Source organism: Bos grunniens, chromosome 3 (assembly GCF_055505025.1).
Source record: "Bos grunniens cultivar Pamir isolate PY7600 chromosome 3, Bosgru_T2T1.0, whole genome shotgun sequence".
NCBI lineage: Eukaryota > Metazoa > Chordata > Mammalia > Artiodactyla > Bovidae > Bos > Bos grunniens.
This window is the reverse complement of record NC_141167.1, coordinates 89,470,324-89,488,725: the sequence shown is the minus strand read 5'-3', so window position 1 is coordinate 89,488,725 and position 18,402 is coordinate 89,470,324. Positions and strand designations below refer to the sequence as shown.

Sequence of the window (18,402 nt, the reverse complement as noted above, 5' to 3'; positions counted from 1 at the left end):
ACAGCCAAATAGATAAATTAAGAAGAAAATAAATAAAAATACATTTAAAAAATAAAAACAAAAAAGTATGCATAAGTGACATATAGAAGGTATTACATGTATTATACTCTAGATTAATAAAACTTTAATGTCCTCTTCCCATGTGCAGAATAAAGTCAGTACTGTTTCACGTGGCATAAAGGCATTAAAAAAAATGATATTTCAAACTCAGAAACAAGGTATGTGAAGACAAAAAAAAATGTTTGTAGCAAAAATGCATGGTGAATAATGTATATATTTACATTTTCCAGTTATAATACACTTGATATATTATTGTTTGGTCAATTCAGGTCAAGAAGCAACAGTTAGAACTGGACATGGAAAAACAGACTGGTTCCAAATCAGGAAAGGAGTATGTCAAGACTGTATATTGTCACCCTGCTTATTTAACTTATATGCAGAGTACATCATGCAAAATTCCAGGCTGGATGAAGCACAAGCTGGAATCAAGATTTCCAGGAAAAATATCAATAACCTCAGATATGCAGATGACACCACCCTTATAGCAGAAAGCAAAGAAGAATTAAAGAGGTTCATGATGAAAGTGAAAGAGGAGAGTGAAAAAGTTGGCTTAAAGCTCAACATTTAGAAAACTAAGATCATGGCATCTAGTCCCATCACTTCATGGTAAATAGATGGGGAAACAATGGAAACAGTGAGATACTTTATTTTTGGGGGCTCCAAAATCACTGCAGATGGTGACAACAGCCATGAAATTAAAAGGCGCTTGCTCCTTGGAAGAAAAGCTATGACCAACCTAGATAGCATATTAAAAAGCAGAGACATTACTTTGCCAACAAAGGCCCATCTAGTCAAAGCTATGGTTTTTCCAGCAGTCATGTATGGATGTGAGAGTTGGACTATAAAGAAAGATGAGCACCAAAGAATTGATGCTTTTGAACTGTGGTGTTGGAGAAGACTCTTGAGAGTCCCTTGGACTGCAAAGAGATCCAACCAGTCAATCCTATAGGAAATCAGTCCTGAATATGCATTGGAAGGACTGATGTTGAAGCTGAAACTCCAATACTTTGGCCACCTGATTCGAAGAACAAACTCATTGGAAAAGACCATGATGCTAGGAAAGACTGAAGGTGTAAGAAGGGGACGACAGAGGATGAGATGGTTGGATGGCATCACCGACGTGCTGAACATGAGTTTGAGTAGGCTCTGGGAGTTGGTGATGGACAGGGAAGCCTGGCGTGCTGTGGTCCGTGGTGTCACAAAGAGTTGGACACAACTGAGTGACTGAACTGAACTGAATTGAGTCAATTCATTAAAATTTCACATACTTTTAAAAAAGTAAATAACTTTGGACTAGAAATCAACTATAATTTAAAATAACAATAGAAAAGATAGATGAAACTAAAAACTGATTCTTTGAAAAGATAAGGAAAATGGTTAAACCTTTAGCTTGGCTCATCAAGAAAAGAATGGAGAAGCCCCAAACCAATAGAAACAGAAATGAAAAAGATGTTACAACCAACACCACAGAAATACAAAGGCTCATAAAAGACGACCATGAACAATTATATGTCAATACAATGGACAACCTGGAAGAAATGGACAAATTTTTAGAAAAGTGCAATCTCCCAAGACTGAACTGGAAATAAACAGAAACTATGAATAAATCAATTAACAGTAATGAAATTGAATCCATAAGAAAAAACACCCAACAAAAAAAGCCCAGGACCAGTTGTCTTCATAGGTGACTCTACCAAATATTTAGAGAAGAGTTAATGCCTATCCTGTTCAAACTATTTCAAAAAATTGAGAGCAAAGAATGCTTCCAAACTCATTCTATGAGGCTAGTGTTACACTGATACCAAAGCCAGACAAAGATACTATAAAAAAAGAAAATTACAGGTCAATATCACTGATGAACACAAACACAAAAATTCTCAACAAAGTACTAGTAAACCAAATCCAGTAATACTTTAAAAGGATCAGATACCATGATCAAGAAGGATTTATCCCAAGGATATAAGGATTTTTCATTATCTGCAAACCAATCAATGTGATACATCATATTAACAAATTGAAGAATAAAAAATCATATGATCATCTCAAAAGATATAGAAAAAGCTTTTGACAAAATTCAACATACATTTTTTGATAAAGACTCTCCAGAGAGTAGGCATAGAGGGATGACCTCAATGTAATAAAGGCCATCTATGAAAAACCCATAGCTAATATCATATTCAATAGTGAAAACTGAAAGCATTTCCTCTAAGATCAGGAACAAGATAAGAATGCCCTCTCTTGCCAGTTTTATTCAACATACTTTTGGAAGCCCTCTAGGCACAGCAGTCAGAGAAGAAAAAAAAAAGTAATCCAAAGTGGAAAAGCAGAAGTAAAACTGTCACTGTTTGCAGATGGCCTGATACCGCACATAGAAAATCCTTAAGATGCTACCAGAAAACTGCTAGAGCTCATCAATGAACTTGGTTAAGTTGCAGATACAAAATTAACACCCCAAAATCTGTTGCATTTCTATACATTAACAATGAAAGATCAGAAAGAAAAATTAAGCAAGAAATCTTATTTACCATTTCAATAAAAAGAATAAAACACCTAGGAATAAATTTACCTAAGGAGACTAAAGACATGTATTCTGAAAAACAGAAGATGCTGATGAAGAAATCGAAGATTACACAGATACAAAGATATACCATGTTCTTGGATTGGAAGAATCAGTATTGTTAAAATGACCATAACATCCAAGGCTGTTAGGGGAAGCACACTGATTGAAACCGCCCACCCTGGCCAGGCACCATAGTAACCATTTGCATGAGTTGTTTTATGACAGGTGATCCTGATAAGGAATAGGAAACTAATAAGCCACCACCAACCAGAAGAGTTTGGGAAAGGTCAAAAGGAGACACCGCCTGTCCGTCCACTTCCCAAAATCCCTCTTGCTAGCATCCATCTTGGCTGAGCAATGCGTGCGCCACCAGGAAAGACTCTGAATTAGAATGATTGGCCAAAGACCACCAGGAAACTAATTCCATCACCATAAAACCCAAGACTGTGAGCCACGCGGCGGAGCAGTTCTCCTGGGTTCCCTTACCCTACTGCTCTCCACCCAGGTGCCCTTTCCCAATAAAATCTCTTGCTTTGTCAGCACACGTGTCTCCTAGGACAATTCATTTCCGAGTGTTGGACAAGAGCCCAGTTTTGGGCCCTGGAAGGGGGTCCGCCTTCCTGCAACAAGGCTATCTAAGGATTCAATGCATTCACTATGAAAATACCAATGGTGTTTTTCTCAAAACTAGAACAAATAATTTAAAAATTTGTATGGAAACACAAAAGACCCCAAATAGTCAAAGTGATCTTGAGAAAAAAGAACAGAGCTGGAAGAATCGGACTCCCTGACTTCAGACTATCTACAAAGCTACAGTAATCAAAACAGGATGGTTCTGGCACAAAAATAGACACATAGATCTATGGAAAAGGACAGAGCCCAGAAATAAACCCATTCACCTATGGTCAGTTAACCTATGACAAAGGAGGCAAGACTATGCAGTGGAGAAAAGACAATTTCTTTAATATATGGTGCTGGGGAAAACTGGATAGCTTCATGTAAAAGAATGAAATTAGAACTTTTCCAATACCATATATAAAAATAAACTAAAAATGGATCGAAGACTTAAATGTAAGACTGGATACTATACTATACTGAATACTAGAAGAAAACGTAGAAAAACAGAACACTCTTTGATACAAATCATAGAAATAGTTTCTGGATCTGTCTCCTAAATAAAGGAAATAAAAAACAAAAATAAGCAAGTGGGAACTAGTTACACTTAAAAGCTTTTGCACAACAAAGTAAACCATTGACAAAATGGAAAGACAACCTACTGAATGGGAGAAAATATTTGCAAATGATGGACAGATAAGGGATTAATATCCAAACTATTTAAACAGCTCATACAACTCAACATAAAAAAAAAAATTTTAAAAATGGACAGAAGAACTAAATAGACATTTTTTCAAAGAGTAAATGCAGATAGCCAACAGGCACAGGAAAAGATGCTCGACATTGCTAATCATCAGGGAAATGCAAACCAAGACCTCAATGAGATATTACCGCACATCTCTCAGAATGGCTACCATCAAAAAGAACCCAAATAACAAATGTAGGCAAGAAGATATGGAGAAAAGGGACCCGTTACACACTGTTGAGGAGAATGTAAATTTGCATAGCCACTCTGGAAAACAGAATGGAGATTTCTCAAAAAACTAAAATAGAACTACCATATGACCCATCAATTCCACTCCTGGGTATTTATCTGGAAAAAACCCCACTAATTTGAAAAGAATTATAAACATGTATCCCAATGTTCATAGCAGCATTTACAATTGCCTAGATATGAAAACAATCTAAATGTCCATCAACAGATTAATGGATAAAGAAGATGTGCTATATATATGTATGTATACACGCAACACATACAGAAACCCACACAGTGGACTACTACTCAGCCATAAAAAAGAATAAAATGTTGCCATCTATAGCAATATAGATGGGTGTGGAGGTAAGTAAGATATCACTTATATGTGGAATCTAAAAGAATAAAATATAATAATATAACAAAAGTGAAGCAGATTCACAGTTTTAGAGAACAAACCAGTGGTTACCAGTTGGGGGTGAGGGGCAATTTAGGGGTGGGAGAGTAGAGATACAAACTATTGGCTTGAGGATGTATTTGTATAACATGGGAAATACAGCCAGTATTTTGCAATAACTGTAAGTGGAAAGTAACCTTTAAAAATTGTATAAACAATTTAAAAATATTTTAAAAATTTAAAAAGTAAAGAATTATGGAGAGCAATCAATTAAATACTTTTAAACTACACTCAATATATGAAAAAGATATGAATTATAAAAATACTTTACAAAGGCTATAGGTTATACAATCATGCTGGTCTATAAAGAAAATTAACATAGTCGATCCAATTGTACATAAAAATACGTAGAATATGTAGAAAAAATACCTTTAGAATTCTGAAAATAAGTATTTTAGCTGTCCTCCAGATAGTCATTTATTAACAGCTGAGGCAATAACATAATGCTTTAAATGAATATGCATCAACATGCCTTACAATCATGCTTATACTGGTACCAAGTACTGTAGTCTAGTAGTTCCACTCATGGTACTCTGGTGTGGTGTAATCAGAGGCATACCATAAATAATTTGATAGGATAATAGTTAAAATACTGAAGGTACTACTTTAATATAATTATAGACTGGAGACTATTCCTATTTTACCTTTATAGTCCTTTTCATTTCAAAAATGGGTTCTTGAGTAGAAAATAATTTTCTGAGCTACAATTAGCATGATGAGAATCGTGCAGATCCAGTGCAGGTCCTTTAGATGTGTCTTGGCTGGTGAGGAACCATATTAGGAATTGCCCTTCTTGGCTACATTCATTCATCCTAATGTTCTTTGAACTCCTCGCACAACTTCACTCTTCTTTGCTATTGCTCAAGCTTTTCTTCTGCCTCCAATGGCGTTTCCACTTCCCTTACTTCTTCGTCTAGCTTCCTGTAAAATTGTTACTCAAATGTTACCTCTTCTGTGAAGCCTTTTAATCCTACCAAGATTTATCACTTCCTCTCTGCTTGTTTTATGAATACTGTTATTTTCATTCTCATTCATTCAACATCCATTTGAATGCCTGGAGTGATAACATTCAAGCCACATAGCTTCATGATTTGAATGTGTGTCAGTCATTCCAGCAGGAATGTGGATGTTTACATACAATGACAGTTTCTTAATTATCTTTGTACTCCCAGAGCTCAGTGAGAAGTGACAAGAGTAGGCATTTAGTAAATTCATGAACTAAAAAGATAAAGAGCATGTTGTGTCATGGACTATTAGAATCTTATATGGAAGGCTATAGATGAGACTGATCAAGGGAAGAGGAAGGAAAAGGAGCAGAAGTAGAGAGTAGGCTGTAAATCTCAAAAAAGGACGTCACTTGTAGCCAAAGAGCAAACTGTTCCATCGTTCCAACTGAAGTTGGCAGCAGCCATTTCCCAGTGGATGAGAGTACCAGGATCCTTTGTTCACCATGCATTTTATTTATTTTTTTTTAAGTTAATTTTTTAAATTTTATTTTTTAATTTTACAATATTGTATTGGTTTTGGATTCCCTCAGCAAAGCCATTAGTTGCTTTTTAAGTTGGCTACAAAGTGGATATTAAAGTCCTTGATACTTGCCAGAGGGAAAAACAAACAGGATCCATGAATGTGCAGGGGCACAGGTTGGTACAAAGATAGGAAAGCCCACGTGCCCAGAAATGAAAAGAACAAGGTAAATCAGGGCATAAGAGAGAGACCCAACCTCTTTCTGTGCATCCCAACCCTTGGGTCTGCCACTGTGTTCTGTGTGCTGGTAGACAGTGGAAATCAGCACCATGAAGATCCTGGTCTTGGTCTTGGTTTGTCTACAGTTCTCAGAGGGCATGGTAAGGTGTGTATTGGTGTTTCATTTCATCATGAATTTGTGTGAATGAGCATGACAATCTAGGGAACAGCAAAGGACTTCTCCCACAAGTCTCTTGGAAAAGCAGTCAGATTGTTCCTTGATATCATAAACTGGTGTTGGGCCACTGCTGTGGGTCAAGACTTAAATGAATGGGGTGTGTGTGTGTGTGTGTGAGAAAGAGAGAGAGAGAGACAGAGAGATTGTGTGTTGGGTGTTTTGTTGCTTAAGAAGAAAGGATGCATGATCCCTGCCTCAGCTTACAGGAGGGACTGGGGAGAAACAGACATTTCTTCTCTGGAAACAATTTTTAAGTACAAAACCAAATATATGGTGTAGTGTATTTCCATGCTGGAAATGCTTGAGTGACTGTGGTGGTCAGAAATTGCTCTGGGAGCACTTCCTAAAAGAGGCTCTTTGGGTAGAGTACTAAAGAAGTTTGGAGGACCTAGGTTAGGTCCTTGAAGGGACTGCTGTGATGGGATGTGTGAAGCTCATTCGTTTGGTTTACCCTATGTTCTGCAGGATCATCCTGAGGAAAGGCAAGTCTATCTGAGAGGCAAAGGAGGAGTAGGGTATACTGGAGAAATTCCTAAAGAACCTCCCAAATGTTGGTCCGGTTGCTAAGTATCATTTTGGTATTACAAGCCCTTACTTGCTTACAAGCCCTCCACAAACTACCTGGATGTAAGTGAAGTGGGATGTGGTGTTCGTGACCCTCAGCTAATAACCATTGTTAAATACTTATTTGTGCCTCTCGTTAACTTTGATTTTGTACTAGTTATTGAACCTAAGTTTCACATTCCTGTGGAAAGTATCTGAAAGTTACAAGTTGGTGCTAATAGTATGGGCTTCTCAGGTGGCTCAGTGGTAAAGAATCTGCCTGCCAGTGCGGGAACTGCAGGAGACACAGGTTTGATCCCTGGGTCAGGAAGAGCCCCTAGAAAATGAAATGGCAACCCACTCCAATATTCTTGCCTGGAAAATCCCATGGACAGAGGAGCTGATGGGCTACAGTCCATGGGGTCTCAAAGAGTCAGAAGCAATTGAGCTCGCACGCAGGGCTGCTAATAGTATAGTAGCTCCTTTTCTTTCTTTCTTTCCTCTCTTCTTTCTTCCTCCTTTCCTCCCTCCTTTTCTCTTATTACTGGCTCATCTCTCTACAGCCTTGTCTATGTAGTAAAGTGATTCATAGTGGGAGTGTTCAAGTCAATTGAGAGACTGAAAGAACATCCTAACAATGAGCTGCAGGGAAAGAAGGAAAACACATGCAAGTCCACCAGCCAAAATATCCAGTGGCTCCACACACTGTATACAATCTCCCTTTTCTGAAAAGATTCACAGGAACCTAGAGCAATTGTTTGAATGTTCTTGAGGCTACAATATCGGCATAGGCATCTTAACGTGCATAGAGTCTCAGAGCTGGAAGGTACTTTAATGGATCTCCTATTTCAAATCCCACATTTTACAGATAGAGGCGCTAGAGGCAGGTAAATGACACAATGGACCCCAATTCACCTAGAACTAAAACTATCTCTTAATAAAATTCTTTTCTCTCCATGCTACCTTTCACTCTAGACTCTCTAGCTCCCTTTGCAAGTATGTGACCAGGAAGGAGGAGAATGGTGGTGGAAGTATCTAACACTGGAAGAGAAGGGGAGACTAGTGTGTATGTGTGCATGTGTGAATGTAGGCATGTGTCTGTAAAGCTGGACAGTGGATAGACACTGGGAAAAGAGAAAAAAGTGATTCTTCTCCTTCTTTGGGTAGTCTGATATTACAAACCAGAAAACACTTTTGGAAGAGGATATTGTCTTTCCAGACCAGGTCTTAGCTGGTCAAAGGTTTGCAATTAGGGATAAAAAAGTGGAATACTGAGAACATTTGACTCCAGGAGGAAAGGAGAATTGGAGGCAGAAGCCTCTTATTCCCCAAGGAAATCATTTGGGCAAAATGTGACTTCAAGTGGGCCAACTTCTTCCCCATCCTTTGGACAAGGCTTGGCTACTTATGAGGGTGACAAACCTTTCTTTGCAGTCTTTCTACTTTGGGGAGATCAGCATTGGGATACCACCCTAAAATTTCCTAGTCCTCTTTGACACAGGCATCTCCAACCTGTGGGTGCTGTCCACCTACTGCCAGACCGAGGCCTGCTGTGAGTACACCAGCATCACTACCACCCCTAAGTGGGAGGGGCAGCGTCCAAATTGAGCACAGGCTTATCCTGCTAAGTCCAGAGTTCTTGCTGCATAAACATTATCTCTTCCTGCTAAAGTTGGGAACATCTGGATGTCTTGCCTTTGGTCTATGTTTCAGAAGTGCTGACAGTTCTGGGGAGAGACAGCAGACACAGACTGAGGCTTCCATTCCTTTCTACTTTGTTCTTTCCCTCAGCTCTCTCCCATGGGCTGGAATTCCTGGCATTTTTGAAGAGATCCATCCCTCAGGGATGGTGGGCTGGAGAGAATTTTGGCAATGTATGTTATCCAAGGGGACAGGCTTTGCTGTGGCCAACATAGTGTGTCTACAGCACAAAATTGCTGAGGCTGAGGCCCTATCACATCCGTGGTCTGATGACCCCAGGTTGTCAAGGGTAAGTTGTCTCCAAGTATTTTGGGAATTAATGATTGACACTAGTATTTCATCTTCCTATAGCCACTCACAATAGGTTCAACCCCAGCCAGTCCTCCACCTTCAGTCTCAATGGACTAACCTATACGCTGTCCTATGGGAGTAGAAGCCTGAGTGTGGTCCTGGGATATGACACTGTGACTGTGAGTGATATTCTCATAGTTGTGGAGGCTCTGTGGTTTGCCTCCTAGTTTCTAGAGCCTCAAGCTTCCAGAAAAATCCATAATTACCAATTTAGTACAACCTCCCCAGAAGCTAAGAGTTGGAAAGGATGTCAAAGGCCATGTAATTCAATCTTCCTCCCAAGACAGGCTTCCACAGCAGTCCTGACTGCAGAAAGCTCTTTATGCGATGCTAAGGTTGCTGTGTCTTGTGACTTTGTTTCCTAGTCTTAACTCTGCCCCCTGGAACCACCTAGAATAAATCCTCTCTCTCCTCCACACCCTTTCACTATGGATATTTGATGACTTGTCCTTTCACTATTTTCTTATTTCCTCATTCTCAAAGTTCTCTGTTGTTCTTGCACATGGATTGTTGAGCATAAAACCAGTTTTATGGTTTTATAAATAGAAAAATAAATAGAAGAATAGAAAAAAAACTATTCTTTCACTGTAAATGGATGTGGAAACTATAACTCCAGAAAATGATTGCCTCTGCTCCCCCAACACCTAGCTATTTTTTTCTGGGATACACATGGTTGAGTGATACTGTTGCCCTTTCCCCTTCCACCCTTGCCCTCATGTTTGAGCTCAGCATGAAAAAAGCCAACTTCCTCTCCTGGGAGGGGTTCTACATCCCAGACCCTGGGTACCTAAGTCTGGAAGAATTTACCCACCTGAACTGTGAAGCTCTCTGTCTGCTCACTCCAGGTTCAGAACATTGTCACTGATAACCATGAATTTGGCCTGAGAATGAGCCCAGTGACCCTTTCTACTGTTCAAACTTTGATGGGATTATGGAAATGGCCTACCCCAGCTTGGCGGTCGGAGGCACCCCAGCAGTCATGCAGCACATGCTGCAGCAGGACAAGCTGACCCAACCCTTCTTCAGCTTCTACTTCTCTTGGTAAGAACCCTTGTCCAGGGAAGGACCCATCAAATGAGGCTCTGTGGGGGCTTTGGACAACTCAACATCAGACAGAGCCTAGGTAAAAAAAGTTTCCTGATACAATGAGTATAATGTGCTATATACAACCCCACATATATTTCTGAAAATTTGTAATTACATTTTTGGGGGAATTTTATTTTAAATGCACTGGAAGAATTTTTAACAATGGCCATACTAGCCATATGATGACTCTCTTCTTAAAAATGGACAATGCTCCTTCAACATTTGTTCAGTAAATCCAGAGATTGCTGTGTTAGATTTGCACAGCTGTAGAGTGATTGAATAAGCTCCATGAGCATTTACTATAAAGAGAACAGAAGTGAAGTGATAACTATAATAACACCTCCAGCTTTATATTGAGTGCAGCACTTTCACAGCATCATCTTTCAGGATTTGAAATAGCTCAACTGGAATTCCATCACCTCTACTAGCAGTCCATCCTAAAGGAGCTCAGCTCTGGGTGTTCATTGGAAAGACTGATGCTGAAGCTGAAACTCCAATACTTTGGCCACCTCATGCGAAGAGTTGACCCATTGGAAAAGACCCTGATGCTGGGATGGATACGGGGCAGGAGGAGAAGGGAACGACAGAGGATGAGATGGCTGGATTTCATCACCAACTTGATGCACAAGAGTCGGACACAACTGAGCGACTGAACTGAACTGGCTTTATAAAATATTCTTGTAGCAATAACTTCAAATGACATCTGAAAAATCATATTAGCTCTATTTTGCCAGTGAGGAAATGGAGGCTTAAACATGTTGTGAATGTTAAACAAGTTCAGTCTCTGGTAGGCATGAAGCCAAGACTCCAGCTCAAAAGTCTTGATCAGAAATCCAGTACCTTTTATCTGGACTCAAACTTCATGGCAAGCTTTATTCCCTGATCCTTTATTCCTAAACACATGGTCCTCAGGGTATCTGATCCAAATGGCTTACTCTGATGACTGGCAGGCCAAGATAGTAAACACAGGAGACCTAGAACCTCTTCAGATTATCTAGTTATCTAATTGACCCTGATAGGAGCATCTCCATCATGGCCAGCTTGGGGTCTCTGTCAGGCCCCATCCCAGGCACTCTCAGTGGGGTTTCTTCTTATCCTCTCCCTGTCCGGGGAAGGCCTCTCTGGGATATGCTTATAGTCTGTTTTCAGGTGCCTGTCTTCTCCTTTATGATGCAGTCTGTGTTTCCAAGTCTCTCACGTTTTGGGTGTTTCTCTGAGAATTCTCTCGATTGTACCTTGAGCAAGGTGGAGTCTAAGGAGCAGCTGAGAGGACAGCATACCCTTGTTCTGCAGTTCCTCTGTGTCTGAAGGAGAGTGGAAAGAGGGGAGGAGAGAGAGAGGAACTGCTTGACCCATCTGTGCTGCAGGACTCATGCACTTGGCCTTTCTCCCCAGACAGCTGACTTATCAGTATGGTGGAGAGCTTATCCTGGGAGACGAGGACACTCAGCTCTATTCTGGTGAGATCGTCAGAACACTCAGCTCTATTCTGGTGAGATCGTCAGAACCCCTGTTACCTGGGAGCTGTACTGGCAGATTGTCATCCAGGAGTAAGTAGAGTGGACAGTTTCTAGGGATTATGGGCACTCCCATAGTCCCCCAGCATGACACTGTTGCCTGTTCCTCTCAAGACATGAATTACTTAAAGAATCACCAAACCCCTGGCTAAGGTCGTCCTGGAGCCCAGTAGATGCTTGCGTCTAGCTCTTGACTGAACCTTTAGAACTGGCCACTGAGCTTTGCCATGCCAGCAGGTTGGTCATTCCTAGGCCCTGTGAATTCACAGCTTTGTTCTTAAAACTTCATTATACCATCAGCATAATCTCTACCCACTTCCATCATCAGTAAGAGTAATGCTGTCACTTTTTCTTGGGGATGGTCTTGATCACCGCCTCTTGTACAATGTCACGAACCTCCGTCCATAGTTCTTCAGGCACTCTGTCAATCAGATCTAATTCCTCGAATCAGTTTTGTCACTTCTACTGTATAATGTAAGGGATTTGATTTGGTCGTACCTGAATGGTTTAGTGGTTTTCTCTACTTTCTTCAATTTAAGTCTGAATTTTGCAATAAGGAGTTCATGATCTGAGCCACAGTCAGCTCCCAGTCTTGTTTTGCTGACTCTATAGAGCTTCTCCAGTCTGATTTTGGTGTTGACCATTTGGCTTTTGAACTGTGGCATTGGAGAAGACTCTTGAGAGTTTCTTGGACTGCAAGGAGATCCAACCAGTCCATCCTAAAGGAAATAAGTCCTGAATATTCATTGGAAGGACTGATGCTGAAGCTGAAACTCCAATACTTTGGCCACCTGATGTGAAGAACTGACTTTTTGGAAAAGACTCTGATGCTGGGAAAGATTGAAGGCAGGAGGAGAAGGGGACAACAGAAGATGAGGGGGTTGTATGGAATCACCGACTCGATGGACATGAGTTTGAATAAGCTCTGGGAGTTGGACAGGGAAGCCTGGTGTGCTGTGGTCAATGGGGTTGCAAAGAGTCAGACATGACTGAGCGACTGAACCAAACTGAATTGAATGCGGTCACTGGTGTTTTCCACATTCCAGATATGCTAAATATTTTACTATACTATTGCATATAAGAATATACAACACTATAAGGATATCAGCATCATATTGCATTCTATAGATAAAAAGAAATCAAGGCTGGGAGGTTAGTAAGTTAACCAAAGTCACACATTTCAAGAATTTTAAAATTTGAGCACAAGCTTATCAGATCTCCAATTCATGATTGTGAATCTGTTACTTCTACACTTAAAGCTGCCAAGTATTTTCCATCACATGCAAGTTTAAAGACAAAATGCCTTGGCCTTGTACTCAAGACCATACAAAACCTAGGCCTTACCTATCAATACAGCCTTCCCACTACTTCCTGATCTGAAGCATAGATGTCATCCTTGCACCTTGTCATAACTTTCTGGCTTCTTTTGTTTGTATCACCTGGTGTACCCCTCTTCTCCTCTGTGCTTATTTGAACTTTAGGCAAACTTCAGAGCCTGGATTAATTCCTATCTCTTCCAAAACCTCTCCTGGAGGCCCAGTCTATGGTGATCTCTCTTTGAATCCCTCTCCTAGAGGCCCAGTCTATGGTGATCTCTCTTTGAATCCCTCTCCTGGAGGCCCAGTCTATGGTGATCTCTCTTTGAATCCAATAGTATTTACTTGTGCTCGTATCGCAGGTTGTATGTCCTAATCGCTGGGTAAGCACTGGAAAAACCTGGCACAAGGAGATTAAAGAAGACATGCACAGTTTTTGCTTTCCAAGGACTGGAGAGGTCACCAGTCCAAGACTGAGGCTATTATTCCAGTAATTACAAAGGCCCAGTAGCATCACGTGGGCAGATGTGTCACAGAGTGGCCCTGCTTCCTGGAAGATGCAGAACGTTAGAGCTCCTGAACTGGTGGGTGATAAGAGGAGGACAAGGCTCATGTTTGCAGAAGAGGCACCTGACTTTTTCTTTGTATTGGTGTCTCTGTCAGGTTTGCAATTGTGACTAGGCCACTGGTTGGTGTTCCGAAGGCTGCCAGGCCATTGTGGATACAGGGACTTTCCTGCTGGCTGCTCCCCATCAGTTTATGACCTCCTTCCTGCAGGCAATGGGAGCCCAGGATAATGAGGATGGTGATGTGAATAACTAGAAACCAATGGTTTCTCTGCACATCCAGGTAGCCTCAGGACAGGAGCCCGACAGCATGAGTTCATGAGAGGGAGGAGGAAGCACTGCAGGGGACCCAAACCCCTGGCAGGACAGAACCGGTGGAAACAAATCTTGAACCTCCAATGCAAAAAAGGGAAAGGGGAGGGAGTAATACTAACTCCATCCAGACTGTGAGGTTGCGCTGAGTGGTTGTCAGGAGGTGCTGCTTGTCCACTGTAGGTTCTAGGGGCACATTTCAGCTCAGTCTGGCTGCTGTCATTTGCATGAAATAGAGTCAGGGCACAATGTACTTCTCCATTCCACTTGGTTTTCTTCCTTCACTAAGAATGTACCTTTGGGCTTTACTCTAAATAGCCTTCTGTCCCCATGTCTGCTCCCCTTGGTGCCCATATCTGGTTTGCTTTTCCTTGCATCCAAATATCTGTGTGTGTATGTGTGTGTGTGAGAGAGAGAGAGAGAGAGAGAGATGAATACATGGACTGGTGCATACACACTTGGACATGAGAGGGTGTGACTGTACTTGTACAAATGTGTGCCCATGCCTTTTCTCTATGATTTGAGGTTAGAATTTGGTCCTGGAAAAGCCTAACTCCTTATGACCATATCTGTACTCCCAAAATCTAAGAGCTGAGATGTGTTTAAAGGAGGAGTCAAGAAGCCAGAGGGTTGGTCTGTGTTGCGCATGGGAGTCAGGCCTGGTCTTCCAGTTTCTGCAACAGTCTCTGCTGGACGATGGGAAAGAGAGTCCCGCAGGAAAAGGGGGGCCTTGGGCCCTTTTCTAGGCCCACAGCCCCAGGCGTTCTGCAGCGTTGTCTCTTCTCTCTCAGTTTGTGGTAAGCTGCGACTCTGTGGAGAGCCTGCCTACCATCACCTTCACCATCGGCAGGCCCCAGCTCCCACTGCCGCCCTCCACCTATGTCTTCAATGTACATATTCGCCCCAGGGTTCCTGCATGTCCCAGGTGTCGTGGGACATAGAGTGGGGGACATTTCCATGGGGCAAGGCCTCTGCAATGCCCCTGGTGATGGCCTGTCCACTGTCTCTTCAGAACGATGACTACTGCACGCTGGGGATTGAGGCCACTTACCTGTCCTCCTCCAGCAGGGAGCCCCTGTGGATTCTGGGTGATGTCTTCTTCAAGGAGTTTTACTGTCTTTGACATGGCCCACAACTAGGTGGGCTTTGCCCTCTCCACCTAGAGGAGTGTGAGGCAGCCATCTCCACTCTCCCTGAGGACTCTGCGGTTGCCCTGATGCATCTGGGGTGAGGGCAACGTTTCAAACAATCCTGATTCCTTCAGCTCACAAGAACCTTTCTTCATGAAACTAATAAACTCAAAAATCTTCAAACATCTTTGAGGTTCCTTCCAATAAACAACTTAGTATTTAATTCTAATTTGAAACAGCAACAGCTGTTGGGGGATCTGTTAATTGATGGACGAGAACATGCATGTAGCATGGGCGTCAAGGACACAGTGGTTTCTGCAGGAGGGTCCCTGGTTAGAGGTTTTCACCACTCCTAGCACTCTCTTCTCCATCACTATTTTCTCTCCATTCTTAAAAAAGAAAGTGAACCAGAGCAATTGATGACTCAAGAATTTTTAACTAAACAGAAACCTAAGATAGCTTTTTAAACAGGGGCTCTGATGGTCAAATATGACCAGAAAACAGTTTTTGTGTGTGTTTGTTATTGAGAAGAGCAGTACAGTTTTAATGAATCTGAATACTCTCTGACTTCTTTGCCTTTATACCCTACATGCATTCTCAGGCTGCCTAACAGATTCACGTTACCTGCCTGGGCCCGAAAGTGTTTGAGTTTAACACCCCAATCTTATTTTACAGTGGAAAGAACTGAGGCATCGAATGACAATTATGTAGTTAGTGTTAAAATCAGATCCAGACATACTTATCATATTGCTATGTAATGAAGCTGGTTGTGTGCAAGTTACCGGGGCATGTAAATATAGGTGAGGCTTGGCTCTGGCCCTCTAGGAATTTTCAATCAAGTGGAGTGTATTGCTTGTTTTCTTTTTTAAAAAAATTTTAATTTTGTATTTAAAAATTTTTAAGTTGTTTATTTTTTTCTTCCAGTTTTATTGAGATATGATTGACATACAGCATTGTCTAAGATTAAGGGCTTCCCTGGTGGCTCAGATGGTAAAGAATATGCCTACAATGCAAGAGACCTGGGTTCAATCCCTGGGTCAGGAAGATCCCCTTGAGAAGGGAATGGCACCCCACTCCAGTATTCTTGCTTGGAGAATTTCATGGACAGAAGGAGTCTGATGAGCTACAGTCCACAGGGTCGTGAAGAGGTGGATACAACCTAGCAACTAACACTTTCATAATGATTTGACTTACATACATCACGAAATGATTACCACAATAAGTTTAGTGAACATCCAGTCATCTCATATAGATACAAAAGAAAAAGAAAAAAAAATTTTTTCCTTGTGATGAGAACTCTTAGGATTTATTTCCTAACAACTTTCATATACAGTTGTTTAGTTGCTCAGTCATGTCCAACTCTTCGCAACACAACTATAGAACATAAAGCAGTGTTAATCATATTTATCATGTTGTACATTACATCCCTAGTACTTACTTACAACTAAAAGTGTATCTTTTGACCACCTTCATCCAATTCCCCCATCCCTCCACACTTTGTCTCTGGTAACCACAAATCTGGCCTCTTTTCCTGATGAGTTTTTTGGTCTGTTCGTTTGTTTTTGAAGTATAATGGACCTACAACACTGCGTTAGTTCCTGGTACACAACATAGTGGTTTGATGTGACTGGCTGATGGGCAGGGAGGCTGCCAGCTCTAGTAGACTTGAGTAAGGATTCCCAAGGGTCACTTTCCAGTACTAGAGTTCTCATGCTGGAAGGAGTTCCCCTGATGGCTACTGCCAGTGTCTGTGTCTACAGGGAATGTCCCAGTTCCCTCCTGCCTCTACAAGAGGTCTCCAAGATCAGCAAGTGAGTCAGACTGGAATCCCTTCAAATTATTGCCTCTGCACTGGGTCTCAGAGTGGGTGAGATTTTGCACGTGTCTTTTAGGAGTAGAGTCTCTGCTTCCTACAGCCCTTTGGTTCTCCTGTAGGCAAGTCCCACTCACCTTTAAAGTCAGACATTCTTGTCATCCTAGTTACAGGATCCCCAGGCTGGGGAGCTCAATGTGGAGCTTGAATACCTCACTTTTGGGGGAGAATTTCTGCATTTGTGATGATCTTCCTGTTTGTGGGCCACTTACCTGGGTGTGTGAGTCTAGACTATACCACATCTCTGTTTTTCCTACCCATCTCATTGTGATTCCTTCTTTATATTGTTAAATGTGGGAAATCTTTTCAACTAGTTTTCAGGTCATTCTCATCAATAGTTACTCTGTAAATAACTGTAATTTTGGTGTGTCCATAGGATGAGGTGAGCTGAGGGTCTTCCTACTCTGCCATCTTGGCCACTCCCCTTGATAGGACATTTTACTTTTGGGGCACTTTTTCTTTTTGAAGTAAGCTCACTAGCTGAATTTGCATTATCTCATTATCAGTGATCATCTGGAGCGGTTCTTCTCATGAAGAAATGCTGCCTCCAGGAAATTAAAAACCGTTATTGCTCTGGGACCTCAAACCTACTTCAACCAATGTAATTAGGACATATCTGGAAAGGAAGATGTAAAGTATTATCAATCCAGATATATGTAAGTTGTTGATGGTGGATGTAGGTATGTATTTTTCTAGGGGCTTCCCTGGTAGCTCAGCTGGTAAAGAATCTTCCTGCAATGCAGATGACCCTGGTTTGATTCCTGGGTCGGGAAGATCCCCTGGAGAAGGGATAGGAACTCCAGTATTCTCGCCTGGAGAGTGTTATGGACAGAGGAGTCTGGCAGGCTACATAACACATAATGCATTGATTTTATTGAACTGAGTTGTGTCTACCTTATTTCTTTTCTGTTGCATTTCTCTGATGAAAGAGTCTTTGTGTCAAAGGGAAGGGAGCTGCACGTTAGCCCCAGTTCACCTCCATCCTCATCCCCTGGCCTGTCAGCCACTGTCCCTGCCTCAGTTTCTCCTTTATTCATGCTCTGGCCTCTGGGATCAACTACATAGAACAAAGATCTTGAGTTAGAGATGTAATTTCTGGGAATTTCTCAATACCTAGATACAACCAGATGCAAGCTATCATGAGTCACCTGAAATTCATCAGCAAGCACAAACCTGCTGGGACAACATAGGATAGTTCTGGTAAAGCCAGAGCTAGAGAATTCTATTTGCTTCTGGATTCTAGAAAATAACACCCAACAGAAACTGCCCCACAGGTTAAGCTCTGTTCTGCCTTGACTATCGCTGTGGGACGTGGACTCGATTTACTAATATGAGACTATTCCTTCATATTTCACTAGCACCCCTTTGTCTCCACCATGCTAAATAAGATCTTGACTGACCAATTATCATATTTTCTG

At 41.5% G+C, this 18,402-nt stretch overlaps 1 pseudogene; it reads left to right on the top strand.

Moving 5' to 3' along the window:
- The first annotated feature begins 6,461 nt into the window (after positions 1 to 6,461).
- On the top strand, positions 6,462 to 15,144 carry LOC147376038 (pepsin B-like; annotated as a pseudogene).
- The last annotated feature ends 3,258 nt before the right edge of the window (positions 15,145 to 18,402 follow it).